This window comes from Melanerpes formicivorus, unplaced genomic scaffold (genome assembly GCF_026170545.1).
Source record: "Melanerpes formicivorus ecotype bairdi unplaced genomic scaffold, bMelFor1.0.p_v2 SCAF_32, whole genome shotgun sequence".
In the NCBI taxonomy this organism is placed as follows: Eukaryota; Metazoa; Chordata; class Aves; order Piciformes; family Picidae; genus Melanerpes; species Melanerpes formicivorus.
The window spans coordinates 8153142-8169543 of record NW_027142384.1 but is presented as its reverse complement, the minus strand read 5'-3'; the positions used below and the strand labels follow the sequence as shown (position 1 = coordinate 8169543).

The 16402-nt window shown below is 40.1% G+C and overlaps 1 long non-coding RNA gene across 3 annotated transcripts in view; it reads right to left on the bottom strand.

Annotated features, from left to right (window-relative positions):
• Positions 1-1255: 1255 nt before the first annotated feature.
• Positions 1256-16402, bottom strand: part of LOC137449748 (uncharacterized) — a 28943-nt gene continuing 13796 nt past the window's right edge. Inside the window, exons 1-3 of one of the 3 annotated variants that reach the window (XR_010989479.1) lie at positions 12094-12424; positions 9724-9781; positions 1256-5126 (exon numbers count right to left, since the gene is read on the bottom strand). This is a non-coding gene — a long non-coding RNA (uncharacterized lncRNA). Of the gene's footprint in view, positions 5127-9723; positions 9782-12093; positions 12425-16402 lie in introns of those variants that run through there. The other 2 variants (XR_010989480.1, XR_010989481.1) reach the window with 2 other exon arrangements.

Genomic DNA, 16402 nt, shown 5'->3' with positions numbered 1-16402 from the left:
GGGAGATGCTTCAATGCCTGCTGGTAGCTCTGAACTATAAACTTGGAAATAACAATCCAGTGTAGATGTTACAGTGCAGCTCCTTCTCACTGAGGGAGCTCAGCAAATGCCATTGTGCCTCAAACGGCAATACCCTTGTGGTAGACTATGATGGCACTGCTTAGAGGTGACAGGCCAGGTTTTAAGAAGCATTGAGCTCACTGCAAAGGTAGATAGATCCTGGGGAGAGACTTTTCAATCGCTTATATCCCATCAATTTCCATGGCAATTAGTTGCTACTCATCTTTGAAAAATGAAGCCGTAAGCTCCATTCCTTCATACTCTGGCTTTTAGCTGGCAAAGGACAGTGCCTCTAAACCCACATTTTCTGTACATGGGGGAAAGGGGTTGAGACAATTACAAGAAGAAATTAATCTTAAGAAACTGAAACAAAAATAATTTTACTTCAAACCTACTTTGTAGAATTCTATGTAAAACATACAAAAATGCAGAGAATATAGTGGTCAGTTCAGGTAGCTATCATTTCATATCTGTTTTCTGTAATACTGACTACCCTGTACTCTCTAAAGAAAGCTTTTTCAATGTAAGCACATTTCCATAAGCCAGTGTAAGCACATAAATATCTACTCTGCATGCCAAGCAGGCATCCTTCTCAATATTTAAGTATGTGACCAGTTTGAAGCATTCATACTAATTCCTGGTTACAAACATCATCTTAAATTACAAACAAAAGACTGTTGAAGGAATGCCTGCATAGGTAACAGACAGATATTTACAATATATGAGGAAAAACTCTGTTTTCCAAAGCAAATCCAGCAGTTAGCCTTCAACTACAAACATTGTCCATTAATTTACTATACTACTTTGAAGCTCATTGCTTGATCTATGTGCAGACCATATACAAGCTTATTTGAAATTGTTTCAGCATAAATTCTGGCAGTCCTGGCCAAGGTTTTAACACCCAGACTCTTCAACAGAATTACTTATTTTTTTTCTCTTGCTGAGGATATTCTTGCACATGATTTTGTTTGTCAGGAACAGAGACCTTTCTGCATACATTGCAGAGTACTAAAAATCCCAAACCCAGCATCCTCCCAAAGCAAACACCTGAAAAACAATGTTCCCGGTGCATTCACGGGGATAGTTAAGAGGCTCTTCAGCCCAGTGGGAGATCTGCAATTGTATCCTCTTGGATTGCCATTAGGCTGAAGAGAAGCATCTTCCTCCTCTTCCCCAAATCACACTGCTGCTCAGGTACGTTAGACAGAATTGAGTTTATTTGACTTGCTATCGATACCTCTGGGAATAAACAGGAGAATTCACCTGGGCTCCCAGACAACTTAATGCCTCTATTTTCAACCACCAATTGATTTGAAGGCTCATATAATTTTGAGGCCACACAAACAGCCTGAGTAAAGAGTCAAATTAAGTGTCCCAAGTCATGACTAGGCAGGATTTAGGTTTAGTGTAGCTCTACATACTTAATTGAAGGAGCTCAAATGTTGATTGCTAAATGCTTACAATAAATTTTTCACATACACCCAGAAGAAAAGTGCCAGAAAGTATTTAATTGACATCTATATTTTAAAAAATAAAAAAATCCCCAAACCCAAAGTGCAGAAAAATGTAACTCACTCCTGAACAACTTAAATGTAATAAAGTTAGTCTGTAAACAATTGACAAGGCCCATAGCTTCAGTTATGCCATGGCTGCCCTCAAATGCCTGATTTTTTTCCCAGATAGAGCAGAACACTCCCTGGTTCTCTAGCACCAGAACACAAAGGGATGCTCTCTAGATATAAGTGAGCTCTACTTCAGGAAAATTTATAGCCTGTAGGTCAAATAAAGCAGTTCAAAGGTTTTCTTTCTTTCTTTTTTTTTTTTTTTCCTTCCCCTCTCTCCTGTCCATCTGCAGGCTGGTGTGGTTAAAGGAACATGCACCAGCCAGTGAACCGGAGCCATATGAGTTGCCCTCCCCTGAAAAGTGAGGGTGCAGAGGGCTTCTGCCTTCTGGAGAAGGCACAGGTACCTCCTGCTTCTCTTGTGTCACTGTGAAGTCCCACACAATCCTTCTTCCCTGTTCCTTTTGAGAGGCAGGAAAGCCCTGGACGAACCCAAATTTAAGCCTTCTGACTATAAAATACAGACTGTGAAAGCCAGCATGCCTGAGTAAGTGTGTGTGACAGAAGAAGGTAGCTCAGAGATAGGGCAGGAGAGGACTTGGACAAAGGCAAGATGAGTAGGTTGGCAGCAGCAAGACTGGGCAGGTCCCGCTACAGCAAAGGTATTAAGTTGAAAGACAGTGATGCACAATGAGGTGAAGGTTCTGGCCTCCTATACACACTGTGTGGTGGCACAAAAGAAGAGTAAGTTCTCCTGAGATACAGAGAGAAAAAGCCAAAGCAGGAACATGGCCTGTGAGCAAATACCTTCTAAAGGTCAGTGCTGTGACAAGAAGAGGGTGGTCTGGCAATGATGGTGGGTGATGAGGAACGAAGTGAACTTGAAATTTTATGGAGCATGTCTCAGATTCTTTTTTCTAGGTATTATAATTTAGAGATTTTTTTTTAATAAGTCCACAAGTTCCATCACATTTACTTCAAACCTACTTTGTAGAATTCTATATAAAACATACAAAAATACAGAGAATATAGTGGTCAGTTCAGGTAGCTATCATTTAATATCTGTTTTCTGTAATACTATAAGAAAGCACAGAGAAGGAGACCCATCATTTCCTGCCTGCACCCGGCTCATCTGTGATCAGAAGGATCACCAACTCTCCAAACAACATTTCTCCTATTAAAAGAGTTAAGTAATCAAATGGCAAAAGTCCTAAGTCTGCCGATAGAGACAAGCTTCTCTGGGGGTTCCTTGGCTCTCAGAAAATCTTTTGATAAACTAGACATTAAAAGAGAAAGAAACCTGCAAAACTAAACCTGCCCAGGCAACGGCAATACGGTCATCTCTTTCTCTGTGTCACATCTGTGCTGACTAGCAGTAACACATCCCTGTCAACTGGACAAGGCCCACTTCTACACTCCCTGCACAGTGTGCATCTACTGCACTGCAGAGTTATGCCTTTAGTTCCCAACCAGTAAGGGCACAGGTGGGTCTTTCCCACTTCATGCCACAGGCAACAAGGCAACCTCTGGCTCATACTGTTTTTTCTCTTTATTTCCTGCATTTTCAGCAGTTTGCAGAGTTAAAATATACTCAATTGCTTAACCAGGGCCATCATCTGGAACACAATCAAGATTAAGAAATCCTTGTTTTGTGAACAAAGTGTCTTCTGGTATCTTCAGATAACACACTCGTTTTCAGCTTTGTGTCAGCAACAGATTTGTCTCACTCCCTCCATTACTTTTTTTTGTTTTAATATGGAATGCATTCAAAGAGAACCCAAATCTTTCCAAAGCTAACAAGGAAGGGATTTCTTCCTCTGATTGAAGTGGAATTAGCAAGGTTGTGATGAGGCACTTCATGCTGAGACCTGTATGATACTGGCAATGAGCACGTATTAAGATGAGAGGAGTCATTGTAAAACTCCAGGCAAAGGGGTTGGGCCCATCTCTCTACAGCCTGATGTATAACTCGTTATTTCAACAGCAGGCAAACAGCAAGGCCAGATTGTTTACAGGAGCGGGGAGGTAAACCATCACGGTATTTTGTTTCCTGTGTAGTTAGTGATGACAGAACAGGTGATTATGAAAAGCAATCGAAGTATTTCTTCCCAGATTGGATGATTCATTACTCCTCGTTGCTGCTGTTGTCTCCAAACCAAAGGTTGCTGATGACGGTGTGAGGAGGAAGAAGGAAGAAAAGAGAAGGCACGAAGAAAAAGTAACAGGATGCACCCATAGCAATCTGCCTGCAACCCTGATCTACACTCACGTGCATACCTCAAGCTGCATGTACAAATGAGCACAGAGTCCAATACACAGGTGGGAACAGGAGTAAAACTTAAAAAAACAAAACAACACGAAAATTATTCCTATATGGAAGACAGAAGACTAAGAGCAAGCAATAGGCTAGACACTCAGTCATGCACATAAAGCCCATACATAATTTCTCACGTTAAGCCATCACTCAATATACCCCAAAATGAATAAGCTCAGAAAAGTCATTGTCAAAGCACAGGGGCCAAGAATGGCCTAGATTAACTTGTGCTGTACCCCCACCTGCCTTAGAATAACTAGAACAATGCCAGCGCAGCTGTGCCAGTTTACGCCAGCTTAAGCTATGACCTGTTTAAACATTTTTGGACAGAGTCCAGTGATAAAGTCTAGACATTGTTATTCAGGAATAACTTGATCTTCATCTTTTGCTTTTGTACAGACAGGAAGAGGAAATCTATGTCACAAAGCAACATTTCACACAGAACAGCAGGGAAAGACAGGATGGTAACCCAATTAAAGAAATCTTTCAAAGCCACTTAAAAAGAAACATAAACTAACTCCATCCTCCTGTGACTGAATGAAAAGAGATTGCATGGAGCAAGGAATCAGGTGATCTGCCTGCAAAATCTTCTTCGCCTCGCAGAACAAGATTGAAGAGCCCATTTCATCAGCCTTGCCCCTTTGGTCACTGCTGAAATCTTTTGCTCTTATCTTCCTTAGTTCCTGATCTGGCAGACCCAGCACTGAAGAAAACGAGTCTTGCTACTGCCTGCTGTCTCCTGTTTGCAAGGGAAGTGCTTACAAGGTCTTCTCTGTTGAGGGGCTATGTCAAACAGCTTTGGGGTTTTTTTTGCCCCTTGTTACTTGCTTGAAGGATTGTCTGAAGTGAAATACCTTCTCTGATTCTAATATTTTGTATTTTTCTGGTCTTCATTGCCTCTTGGTCATAAAGTTTTATTTTTAGCTTACTTCTCTTTATGTAACTTCCACAGAAGAATTTGGCGCGCTCCTTCCACACGAATATCTGCACTTCGAGCAGGGAGATGAGGGATTCTTTGAAAGGAACATCTGTGAAGTCTTTGTGCTACAGCTTCCCGAAGGCCCTGACATTCTGTCTCTTCCTTTGCTTCTACATCAGCTTCTTGTCTCTTCATATGCAGCTTTTAAGTATATTTTTAGACAGTTGAACAATTCAAACAGTTTGCCTGAAGCCAGCATTTAAACTTAGACCTATATTTTCAGAAAAAAATAGATTTAAAGTTAGAATGGTTGTTTAGAAGTTTCAGAAAGGTCAATCTCCTGCTGCCAGTTTTACATATCTTATTTTTGTAGCTGCTTATATACCAGATGAAAAGTTTGTACCTTATAAAGAACCCTATCAGCTGTTTCAAGAGCAAGAAAAAGAGGTCACAGTATTCTATTATAAAATGGCAGACATTTATTTACCAGGCTAAACTCAGTGGGACTGCTTCAGTACAACCTAGACTACAACTTGATGAGATAGCAAAGTCTATGTTCAAGGTCCGAGTACTGCATCTGAAATATCATGCACACACCATGACAAGCACTGGTTCAATACAACCCTCTCAATTTGCTAGTTCTGTTTTAACACAAACATTTTTGTAGATTGACACAGCAGAGCTAACCTAGCATGCTGTCTGTTCTGGTGTAGCTGCCCAAAACCAGCATAAACCTCTTCTTGAGAGCCTTTGTGAGCTGAACAAAAGCACATTCACAGCCCACATCATCGTTTCATCCAACAAGGCACAGGTTCTACATGCAAGTGGGGAGCCACAGCTTTAGGAGATATATGGACATGAAAACCAAATTATCTCAGCAGCTCTCAGAATTGATACAATGACTGTAACACAAATCCTCATCTCACAGGTGTATCCCATCTTAGATTGCAAGATTCATTGCAAGACATAAATCATGCTGGACACGATGAGTTCTCCTTTAAGAGAACTCTGACTGTCTCCACCACTGCTTATCTTCCAGTTCCAGGGAACCCAAACCTCCCAACCTTTCTCAGCTATTTGAGAAATTGTCTCCACCAGCCATATGAAGACAATACAGAGAGTTGAAGGGTGGGGAATACCAACATATTTTGCCTGGAAAACAGCGGTTCCAAGGACCTAATCCCTTCCTTGATAGGCAAACTCACCCTCAGTAACCAGCTGGCCTCTAGATACAATACCAACCTCAGCTGCTATCACCTGCCTACCTGCTCCCCCTTTACTGCTGCTATTTCATGAAGCCTCAGACTACTAGTACAAAACCAAATAAAGCCAAACATTTCAGTTTCTTGATTTCTTCCAGCACCACTCTTTTTCTGACTCACCCACCAGTCACCTCTTCACTTTATATGTGCTATTTCAGCTGGTGCTTCATGTCCCACTCATGCCTTCCATACCAATGATACCAGTTGCCATCAAAACATCAGGATCTTAACGACTGCCACAACTGCAGTCTTTATATTGGGATACTTCCCTTCCCCATGCTGTTAGCAGCATACGTTTTTTCTGACAATTACTTTGGCTATATCCCACCATGTTGAATTAGAGGAGACTGAGCAGACAGAAGACATCAGTGGTGTGACTTGACCCTGCCAGTCAAGGAAAACAGTATTTAGGTCACTAGGGCTGCAGATAGAAGGGTTCAGAGAAAATGGGTCTATGTAAAGAAAAGCAATTGTGGTGGAAGAACAATTTACCACTTCTCAGCCCATCTCCAGGTTTTCTCTGTGGTAATATCATATATACAACATATGTAAAGCAATGCATAGAAACGTAGTCTTCTTGTGGCCTCAAGATGGAAATCCAAAACACCTAGATAGCTTTGAATAGAATAGAATAGAATAGAATAGAATAGAATAGAATAGAATAGAATAGAATAGAATAGAATAGAATAGAATAGAATAGAATAGAATAGAATAGAATAGAATAGAATAGACCAGACCAGACCAGGTTGGACAAGACCTTCAAGATCATCGAGTCCAACCGATCATCCAACAGCATCTAATCAACTAAACCATGGCACCAAGCACCCCATCAAGTCTCCTCCTAAACACCTCCAGTGATATTGACTCCACCACCTCCCCAGGCAGCCCATTCCAATGGGCAATCTCTCTATGAAGAATTTCTTCCTAACATCCAGTCTAAATCTCCCCTGGTGCAGCTTGAGACTGTGTCCTCTTGTTCTGGTGCTGGTTGCCTGGGAGCTTCAGCTCTGCCTTAGCAAAATAAGGAATCATACTCCTCTCCAGAAAGGTATGAAAATGAATTCAATAATAATAATGATAGTTCTGAGACTCACAGAAGAAACTGGTAGGAAATGAACATCTTTAAAATTGGCATAGTGCTAAACAGACCCCACTGGAATATGGTCTGAAGCTGCACAATGGTACTGTTAAAGCTGATCATTCAGTAGACACTATCCTTACTTTGCACTGAACAAAGTAAGCATCATATGGAAAATACAGTATGTAATCATGCAATAAAACCTAACATGTAGAAAGGGTATAAACTAAGTTGACATGGCAAATGTTAATTCCAATCCATCTTCAGAGTTACTGCATTTGTAACTCAATTTTCTTCTAATAGAGCTTGTTGGGTGAAATATTGGTATATGTTAGCAAAAAAAGCAATTCAAACCAGACAACTGGATGTCATTTTTCCCCTCTAAGGAATGTCACGTTTGGAATGGCCCAGTGGGCAAAGATGAATACATGATAGTTATTCAGAAAGCAATTAGATTCTGACCTCAGGGAAATGTTTTCTGAATGGATTGAGCTTTAATAGAATGGACCCAATAGTCCTCTATTTCTTACATAAGGAATCTCTTTTCCTTCAAGTTAAGATCGGGGTTAATGATGAACACATAATTATACTCTTCACACAGTTCTTCACTATGAATTTATACATGTATGTTAACAGTTACAATAACTGCATTCTAAGATAGACATAAATAAAAGAGTGGCTAAAGATATTTTGCTATAAATGGCCTTTATATGCCCTTAACTACAGGCACAGTTATGCCAGTGAATGTTAGCCTTTTCAGTTTGCAAACACGTGGTATCACAGGAGTAGTCAGTGTTCAGGGCTGATAAAAACAACAAAAGCAAGTAGTAACCCAAGCCAAAATTAAAAGGAATGATTTGCCTTTGAGAAAATTTTAGTGATTTAGAAGCCTCCCATCTTCTGTTCTTTCTTTCCATTGTATGATATGAGAAGCTTTACTGTATTTAGAAAACTAATAAATAACAGGCCTGATTTTGCTCCAAACACAGGGAAATCTCAAAGCAAAGGCAAGACAGTTCAGGTAGGTTATTAAGCCAACACTCCAGTTCTCCCCATTGGCTCTTCAGGAGTGGAAAGCAATAAGGCTGCTATAAATGAGTGTTTGATAATACAGGAAAAATTAAGTCTTTACAATATCTAATCTCATACCTCAGTAATGACAAACTGTAAATACCTGCATTACCTGAATATCCAGCAACAGGTAAAGTAACACAGCACAGGCAGTAGAGACATGGAAGGGAGCATAACAGTTTTTTCTTTGTTTTCCTTATAGACATTCCCATATCAAGGACAAGCTGACAATTTGCCCTAGCCAGAAAGGTGAGAGATAATACAGAACAGAAGTTGCTTTGCTGCATAGCTACAGAACAAAACAGGATCTTCTAGGTGGTGAAGTCTCATCAGAGCAGCTGTACTTTTCTTCTGCATAAATTGCTATTACTGGTTTTGCATTGCTCCCGGTAACACTTAAGAGGCTCTGCTAAAACAATACATTACTGCACCAGCTCAAAAAGCACTCACACCTACCAGACTCATTTTTCTAGGGGGTTTGTCAGGCCTCAGTTTGAGAACAATTATGTACACCAGGACTGCTTCCTGTAGGTTTGAATATACCAGCTGTTGCCGATCTTCAGACAGAATCAAGTGTCTCTAATTAGCCAGCAGGATCAGGTGCTCTCATAAAAGGTGGCAGTGTTGGCTCAGCTTCTTGGTGCATCAAAGCCAGTTTCTGTGTTTGGTAGTGATCAACAGCTGAAGTGTGAGGTGAAAATGCCTGAGGTTACATAATTTCCTTTTTATGATACCAGGTATAGCATCAGATGGCTGCATCTCCTTTTTTCCTATTTTATTATTTCTTCTTTGTAAGTGGGAAAAATAATAGGAAAAACCCAAGTCTTTGTCATTCAATATACTTCTATGTCTGAGCAGCCAGCATACCTCTGGACCTCTAGTAGAGGTCAGTTTCAATGCTTGTGATGATTTAAAATAAAAAAATATTTCCCTGATTTGGTAGCAGTATCTGTAAGAACATTTACTCTGTAGTAGTATCAAGTTTTTAAATAGAAGAACAGGCGTTGTGTTCTTAGTGACATGCAAACAGAAACAATTCTAATCAGGAAGGTTGTTTGTAGAAATGATAAAACACCTGCTTGGATGGAGGCCAAATTTAAAATACATGAATGATATCACAAGTCATCAAGTGATAAGATCTTGCTCTTATGAAGTGTTTTTCACTGGTATGCTCAGATCATAAAGCAAACTGAAATGGAAATCAGTTCTATGGGAAAACAATTGGGAATCTGGTAGATGTAGACGTGAAGGATGCGCTCCACCAGTCAACGTGTCAGTCAGAGCGGTGGGGAGAAAATCCTTGTTTCTCAATTCCCTGACCAGTTTTCTATCACACTGCTGCAGACTGCTGTTGTTTAATCTTGGGTTTTTAAGACACAACATTACAGAGAGAGATGTGCAAAAACACCAGGAGAAAAATAATCCTTGTGGGCCCTCCCTTCAAATTATTATAATACCTTAATGGAATTTTGTGCGCTGAAAGCCCGCATCCTCCACATCACCACTTCAGGCATCCTAGAACACATGGGAGAACTATGTCTGATGATGTTCAAATAAGGTATGGAGAAAAAAAACAATGTTTTAACAGCCACTCTTCAGCATACAACCACCTTCAGAAAATGATCAGGATTATGTTCTGATATTTCTGTGAAGTGTATATATTGTCTTCCTCTACACAAAGAATTTTTAAGAAATGCTGGAAGAATGTTTGTTGGAAGAATGTGGCAACTGTGTTTTCATTTATTTTCTGTCTCTCTGTGAAATTGAAAGTAATGGTTTAGGGCTGCTTCCTCCTTTCTCTGTAACGGATCATTTAGTCACAAGTTGATAGTCTAGTGGATGAAAATGTTAAAAAGCTCACAGAAATGTATTCACTCTCCTGCTTTTTGCAGGCAGAGGACAACAAAATCAGCTGTGAAGATGTGAGGGCAACTGATTTAGAACTGGAAAGACTGAGCTTCCTGAGTATCTTCTATAATATCTATTATTATTATCTAATATTGTTGGAAAATAATTGCTATATATGGCTTTAAGAGTCTCCTCTTTTTTTTTTTTTTTCCCCTCCCCTTTTTTTATCTCAGTTGCAAACTTGTAATTTTTTATTTCTTTTTTAGAAAGAGCAGAATAATAATTGTATTTGATTTCTTTTTCATCTTTCCTGGACACAAATAGGGATTATCAGTAGTGTTACAACACCTATACAGAGTGTTTCTGAAATGTTCTCTGTGGTCATCCAAGCTTCACAGAGCTTCTTATTAAACAGAGAGAATAGCAGAGAAGGCAGTTTCATATCATCCAGAGCGTATAGCTATGCAGCAAAAATTACATTTGAGAAGCACTTTACACTGAATACTACAAATATAGACAGATTTTAACAGTGGTGCTTTGAGAAGTACAAGAAGCTCATCAACCAGCATCCTCTCTTCATTTCTATTCTGACCTCAGTCTCAGTTCTTCTTAGATCGGCCGGAGAATGAGTCAGCACTGACCGTTAAATCATGTCTGTACTGAAGACAGGGAAAAACCTGCAACCTCCAAGAAGTTTACTGTCTCAGGATATGTAAATCCTTTAGCTAAGTGACTGCACCACCATCCTTAGTACAAAACTCTCTTATTGTTCCTGACTCTTCTTTCTCTAATCTTCCTGACTTTTACTGTATGTTATTCTTGGGTAAAATCTGAAATGTAATGGATTCTCTTAGTAGAGACACATTTCCAAATTCAAAGCCAAAGTGCAAGTAGGTTCTTCATAGACTGTAAGATACCCTTCACCATTTTACATGTGGTAAAATATTAAGTTCATTTATCTTAAGAATACATTGCTGCAAGAGTTAGTCTCAAAATTATGGATCATCAACCAGAAATCACAAATTAGCCATCAAATGTACTCTGAGGGCTTTATCATCTGTGATAATCCCAGAAAATATTTTACAGTTAATTTCAATGTACTACTTGGGTCAATTTTGAGCTGTCATTTGTCATACATCATTAATTTACAAGTCTACACAAGATCTGATATTAATTATTACTTCACAACACCCCCAAAATTATATAAAGATATAGTGATATTCTTCATTTCTACCTGCAACTGTCTGGCTGCTGAATATTTGGTATTCTGTGCTTATTTCTTCTCATGCCTTGAATTTGTTAATCTGTATTCACTAGGAAAAATACTACAACATAAAGCATGCAATTACTATATTCCTTTTTTAACCTTCTGTGTGGTATTTGACACCCACAGAGATTTTCCCAGCTCTGGGAATTGTTGAGTCAATGTTGTCTCAGCTACAGACCAGCAACCATAGCTAATGTTTTCAAAGCTGTCAGAAGCTGCACTCTTAAATCCATTATTTATACCCTTAGATAAAAGTGATCTGATTTTTAGAAACATTAAAAGAATCCAATAAATTCCTGACTGAAATAAAATGAAGAGTAATTATTAGCATTCCTAATTAGCAAATAGAAACAGTAGTCTTTATATACTGTCATGTATTTGTGTTCAGTCATACCTCCTTCATTTAACAGCCTGTTACATTGGAAAAGCAGCTCTTAAGCTTTGGATTAATATTTCACAGCACTGCCCAATGGGACACCATAATCCAGGTCATACCAATAAGCAAATTGCAATCAGTATCTCAGAGAACAGATGTCTAACAATTTAGAAATGAATGTGAGTGGATAAAAATGCCAAACAGTAACATGGCTCTAAAAATGTTCTTTATATATGTAACAAATTTAAGAATATTTTAATTCTAGAGCAAACCAATAGCTTTATAAAGGCTGGTAAGCAAAAGAAAAAGGGGGAAGACTACTGTCAAAAAATTTACCCTGACACAATTGCCTGGAGGACATCATGGGAGAGGGGAAGTCACCTTCCCATCACACGGCTGAGGTGGAGGTTTCTTCCTTCACTGCAGTGACTCCTTGGCCCTTCCTGCCATCCTGGCCCTCCTTTCTGTTATTGAAGGACGCTGAGAGGAAGGCTGCAAGTGCCATGCTGATCTCCCAGCTCTGTGAGCAGAGTTCTTGGCCACTGCTGATGTTGCAAGGAGAAGGGAGGGGAAACCGAGGGAAGCACTCTGCAATTAGGCAGGGTAGTAGCAGAGGGAAGACACAGCCATCTTCACCCTGTACCCAAACAGCAGCTGGCAGGAGGTACTTTCATCCTGACTTGGAATTAGCTCTCCGATTTAGCCTACCCCACCTATTTAAGCTGTCTGGGTTTATGTTTCCTTTGCAGCAGCAATGCAGCCTGGCCAGTCTGGCTGACCTCAACTGGCAAGCTACAGCTGAGAGTCTCATTATAGCTCTTGGTGATATGCTGTACTTTTGTATCAGGAGCTGAAATAACAAACTCGGTTCATGCAGGGGGCAGAGCTTTGGACTCATCTCTGCTTGAGAGGCCTGGTTATTTATTAATTATATTTAAAGTTTTATAACAGCTTAAAAGGAATGTAAGCCAGAGGCAACACTTCCAGTGAAGCTTCCCTTGTGCAATGCTTGTGTAATTCTTTTGCTCTAGCGCTAGTTTGTGCAGATATGAAAGGTTTCAGTTTGTTCCCTTCTCTAAAGCCTTCACTGCTCCTGACGATTTCTTCGTCCTTTTGACATGGGAGTGTTCTGACAAACAGACCCCCAAAAGTACTACTTTGTGGTGAAATCCCAGTGCCTGGGAGACCAAAGGGCAGACCAATGCCAAAGCTTGCCCAACTAACTTTCTAGGGACAATCTGCAAGGATTACTTCCTTTTGATACCCACTTAGTGGGAAGACTGGAAACAATGCTTGGCAAGCCATTTCCCCTCTCCTTGAAAGACCACTTGCCATAACAAGGTGAGTGTGGTTGGTAGAATGCAGGGTCCAACTTCTGACCCAGAGCTTGCCAAGATTAGAGTATCAAAGGATGGGGGAAGTGAATGAGTTCAGTTTCATTAAGAATTGATGTAGACCAGCTTGTTGAGTCAGGAAAGGCCCTCGTAAACTTATGTTCGATTTGCCACAGTAAAGCAACCATTTCTGAAGGAGAAATTCCCTAATGTCAGTGCTCTGGAGATAAAACACTCCACTGGATGAGAACAGGGGATACTGGGTTTGAGCCTGTTTGGGGCATGGATAACTAAGGACTGGACTCTGCCATAAAGCTGCTTGTAAATGGGCATGGTGTTAATAACATCAGTGAGCCTACTCCGGGTTTCATCTGGCTTGGCATGCCGAGAGCCTGCCCCACTCTGGGACAGCTGCTGCCATCTACAGCCACCTGCTGGCTTCTTCCTGCATCCTGAATGTTTCTGCACAAGCATTTGCAAGGCATAAGAAGAAGTTTGGGTGTCAATCTTTCATACCACCTGTCCTTTTGAACAAATTTGATCTGTTTAATTTGAGAGCAAGTTCTTGTTCTGGGAATCTTGTTTGAGATCTTTATTGACTTTGTGTCTCTCTTTTATACAAACCAGGAATTACTTCCAGACACAGCATATATTAACTAATTAAACATTGCAGTTTTTCAAAGCATATAACTATGCCCATTTTGCAGCAGAGTGCTGAGAAGTAAGTCAGGTGAATGTTCAGAGTCTTTCAGCAGAATCATTGATATGGGCTTTTGTCTGACCATTCTTGCCTACATGGTTTGATACTTGCTGGTCTTTCTTGAGATGCTGGCTTCAAGGAAGAAAAGGCTGGGAGACAAGACATGCTGCATGCTGTTAGGAAGGATATGAGGAGTTCCTAAAAGTCATTTCACTCTCTGTCCTTCCCTACTGCTGAATTTAGCTCAGCAGCACTGCAGGCAGGAAGAGGCAGGCCTTAAAAAACCTGACATAAATTCAATGTATTGTAGATGAGCTATGGGTTGCACCTTGATTAAATGAATTTGCACAGCTAGTATTAGCTATATCCTAATGCATTTAAAAATATGTTAATCAATTAAGAAGTACTTAGGAAATGATATGCAAACTAAACAAAATAAGGCATAGGAAGGCATGCTTAAGGGAGTGGCTGCTGAGAGGCTTCTTCAGCTTGCTGTCTGTGGATAAGTTGCCATCCTGCTTTAGCAAGGGCTTATCGAGATAAGCCAGTAAGTGACTGCTTTGATTTTATCAATAAAAGATACTATCTCTGCTTCTTAATTTCCTTTAAATTAACAAGCAACCTTCTGTAGTAATGTTACAGGTTTCATAAACAAACCCAGTAAAGGTAAAAAATGTTAAATTGGCCTATTAACCTCAGTTTAATATGATAATTAACAGCTTTTGTTTTTCCCTTCCCATGTTGCTAATTGTGCCAATTCTTCCCAATTCCCTTGCTCACTGCATTAACCCTTCACTTACCCCACTGATTTAATTTTTCCCAGGGAAAAACTATCTTCCTGGCCCATTATGCAACCCTTTACAACTCTGGCCTTTGGAGCTATTCAAATAAATGAAACTGGTACACCTTGTCCTAAAGTTCTTGCTGTCTAAGACTGTCACAAAAAAAGAAGCAGATAAACAAGCTGACTGTGGTGGCAATAAAGGATATTAAAAGAATGGCTGTGATCTGGGGTCTCCAACCAGTTTCAGTCTCTTCCTGCCACTTCCCTGGCACAGGTGTCCTCCTTGTAGTATTACAGAAAGTCTACTTCCCAACCAAGGTTCAAGCCTGCATATCATCATTTGCTCTGACATATCTGTTGCCCTCAATACTACTATTAAATGTTGTCTTTTGACACTTTGTTGCACTGGACACCATGACTTTCCTGTGTCCTTTTTGTCTCAGTAGACTTTCTCTCAAGTATCTGTGCCCAGAGCGTTTCCTCCCTCCTCAAAGTGTACCCCCTTCAAAACTTCTTGGATCCCCTTCCCCTCTACCCTCACTTCTTTGGCCTCAGATGATCTCTTCTGCTGATATGGATGTAATTAATACCTCTGTGCCAACTACATTTAAAATAATTATCTAATGTCGATCTTCCACACATCAGTTTCACATCTCACTGCCTCCATACTGCTACATCCTGACAGACAACTTGCTACCAAACTCACTGAGGTCCAAAAAAGGAATTTACTAAAACCCAAACCAAACAACACAGCTTTCCCTAGCTCCCTGGCCAGCAGCCAGTGTGTATGTCAATTTTAATGTCTTTGATATTTAAATTTAGCTCTCACTGCTGATACCATTTGGCAGAAGATGTACTTACAATATTATTCCCAAAGCTATTCACCAGGCAGCTCTTTGCTACATTCAAACCTTCCCAGGAATTCACTTCTGTGAATAAAAAAATGTAGGGATGAGCAAACTATCAGTGCTGTCCTAATTGACTAAAGGGCTGGTTTTCTTGTTTTCACTCTCTTCTAGCTGATCATTGTATATTTGTGTGCTGTACCAAATCCTCCCTTTAGCCAGCACTGTCTTTAATTATTCATGATGTAGCTTCAGGTTTCTTGGACAAAATTTTTGCCTCTCCTATTTCACCTGCAGGATTTGATATGATGTATATCCATACAGCCACAGCCGAAAGAGTCTTTTTTTTCCCATAACAGCAAGGCATTCACTTAGATCTGACTCTTCCCCGTTTTTTATCCTAGGACTTTGGAAGGGGCTAAGCGATCATCAGCTAGTCAGGGCAGAAGTTCTAAACGGTTTTCCATAAAATGCTAAATTACTAATAAGAGTTGGGCACAACACCCATTTCTTGGATGTTCTAATGACCATAATGTAGTATCATACTGCTCTGCTTTCCTTGCTCTGCTGAATATTCAGGTATGCCACACAAAGCAGAACTTCCACAGCGGATCAGAATATTCTGCAGCAGATGGTTGTAGTGAAAGCACAGAAGTGGGACCTCTGGAATTAAACATTCTTCAGAGCATGGTGCCTGGACTTCTGTGTCCCACATCCTGGGTGCCTGAGAATTTAGGTGAATGGCCAATACCTGACTGTGACCTTCATTCTGTCTCAAAGGACTTCCCAAAAGGAGAATTACACCTCGGTATGTGCAAAATCAAAACCCCAAGTGCAAATGGTTAGAAAACAGGATGTATAGTATTCCTCCTGATAAAGTCCTGTAACTAGAAAACTAATCTGCTATGAATGACCTCAAAAAAGGTCTTCCTTTCTTTTCTCTTGCGCTCTAACCTTTTTTTTTTTTTTTGTTCATGAAAGC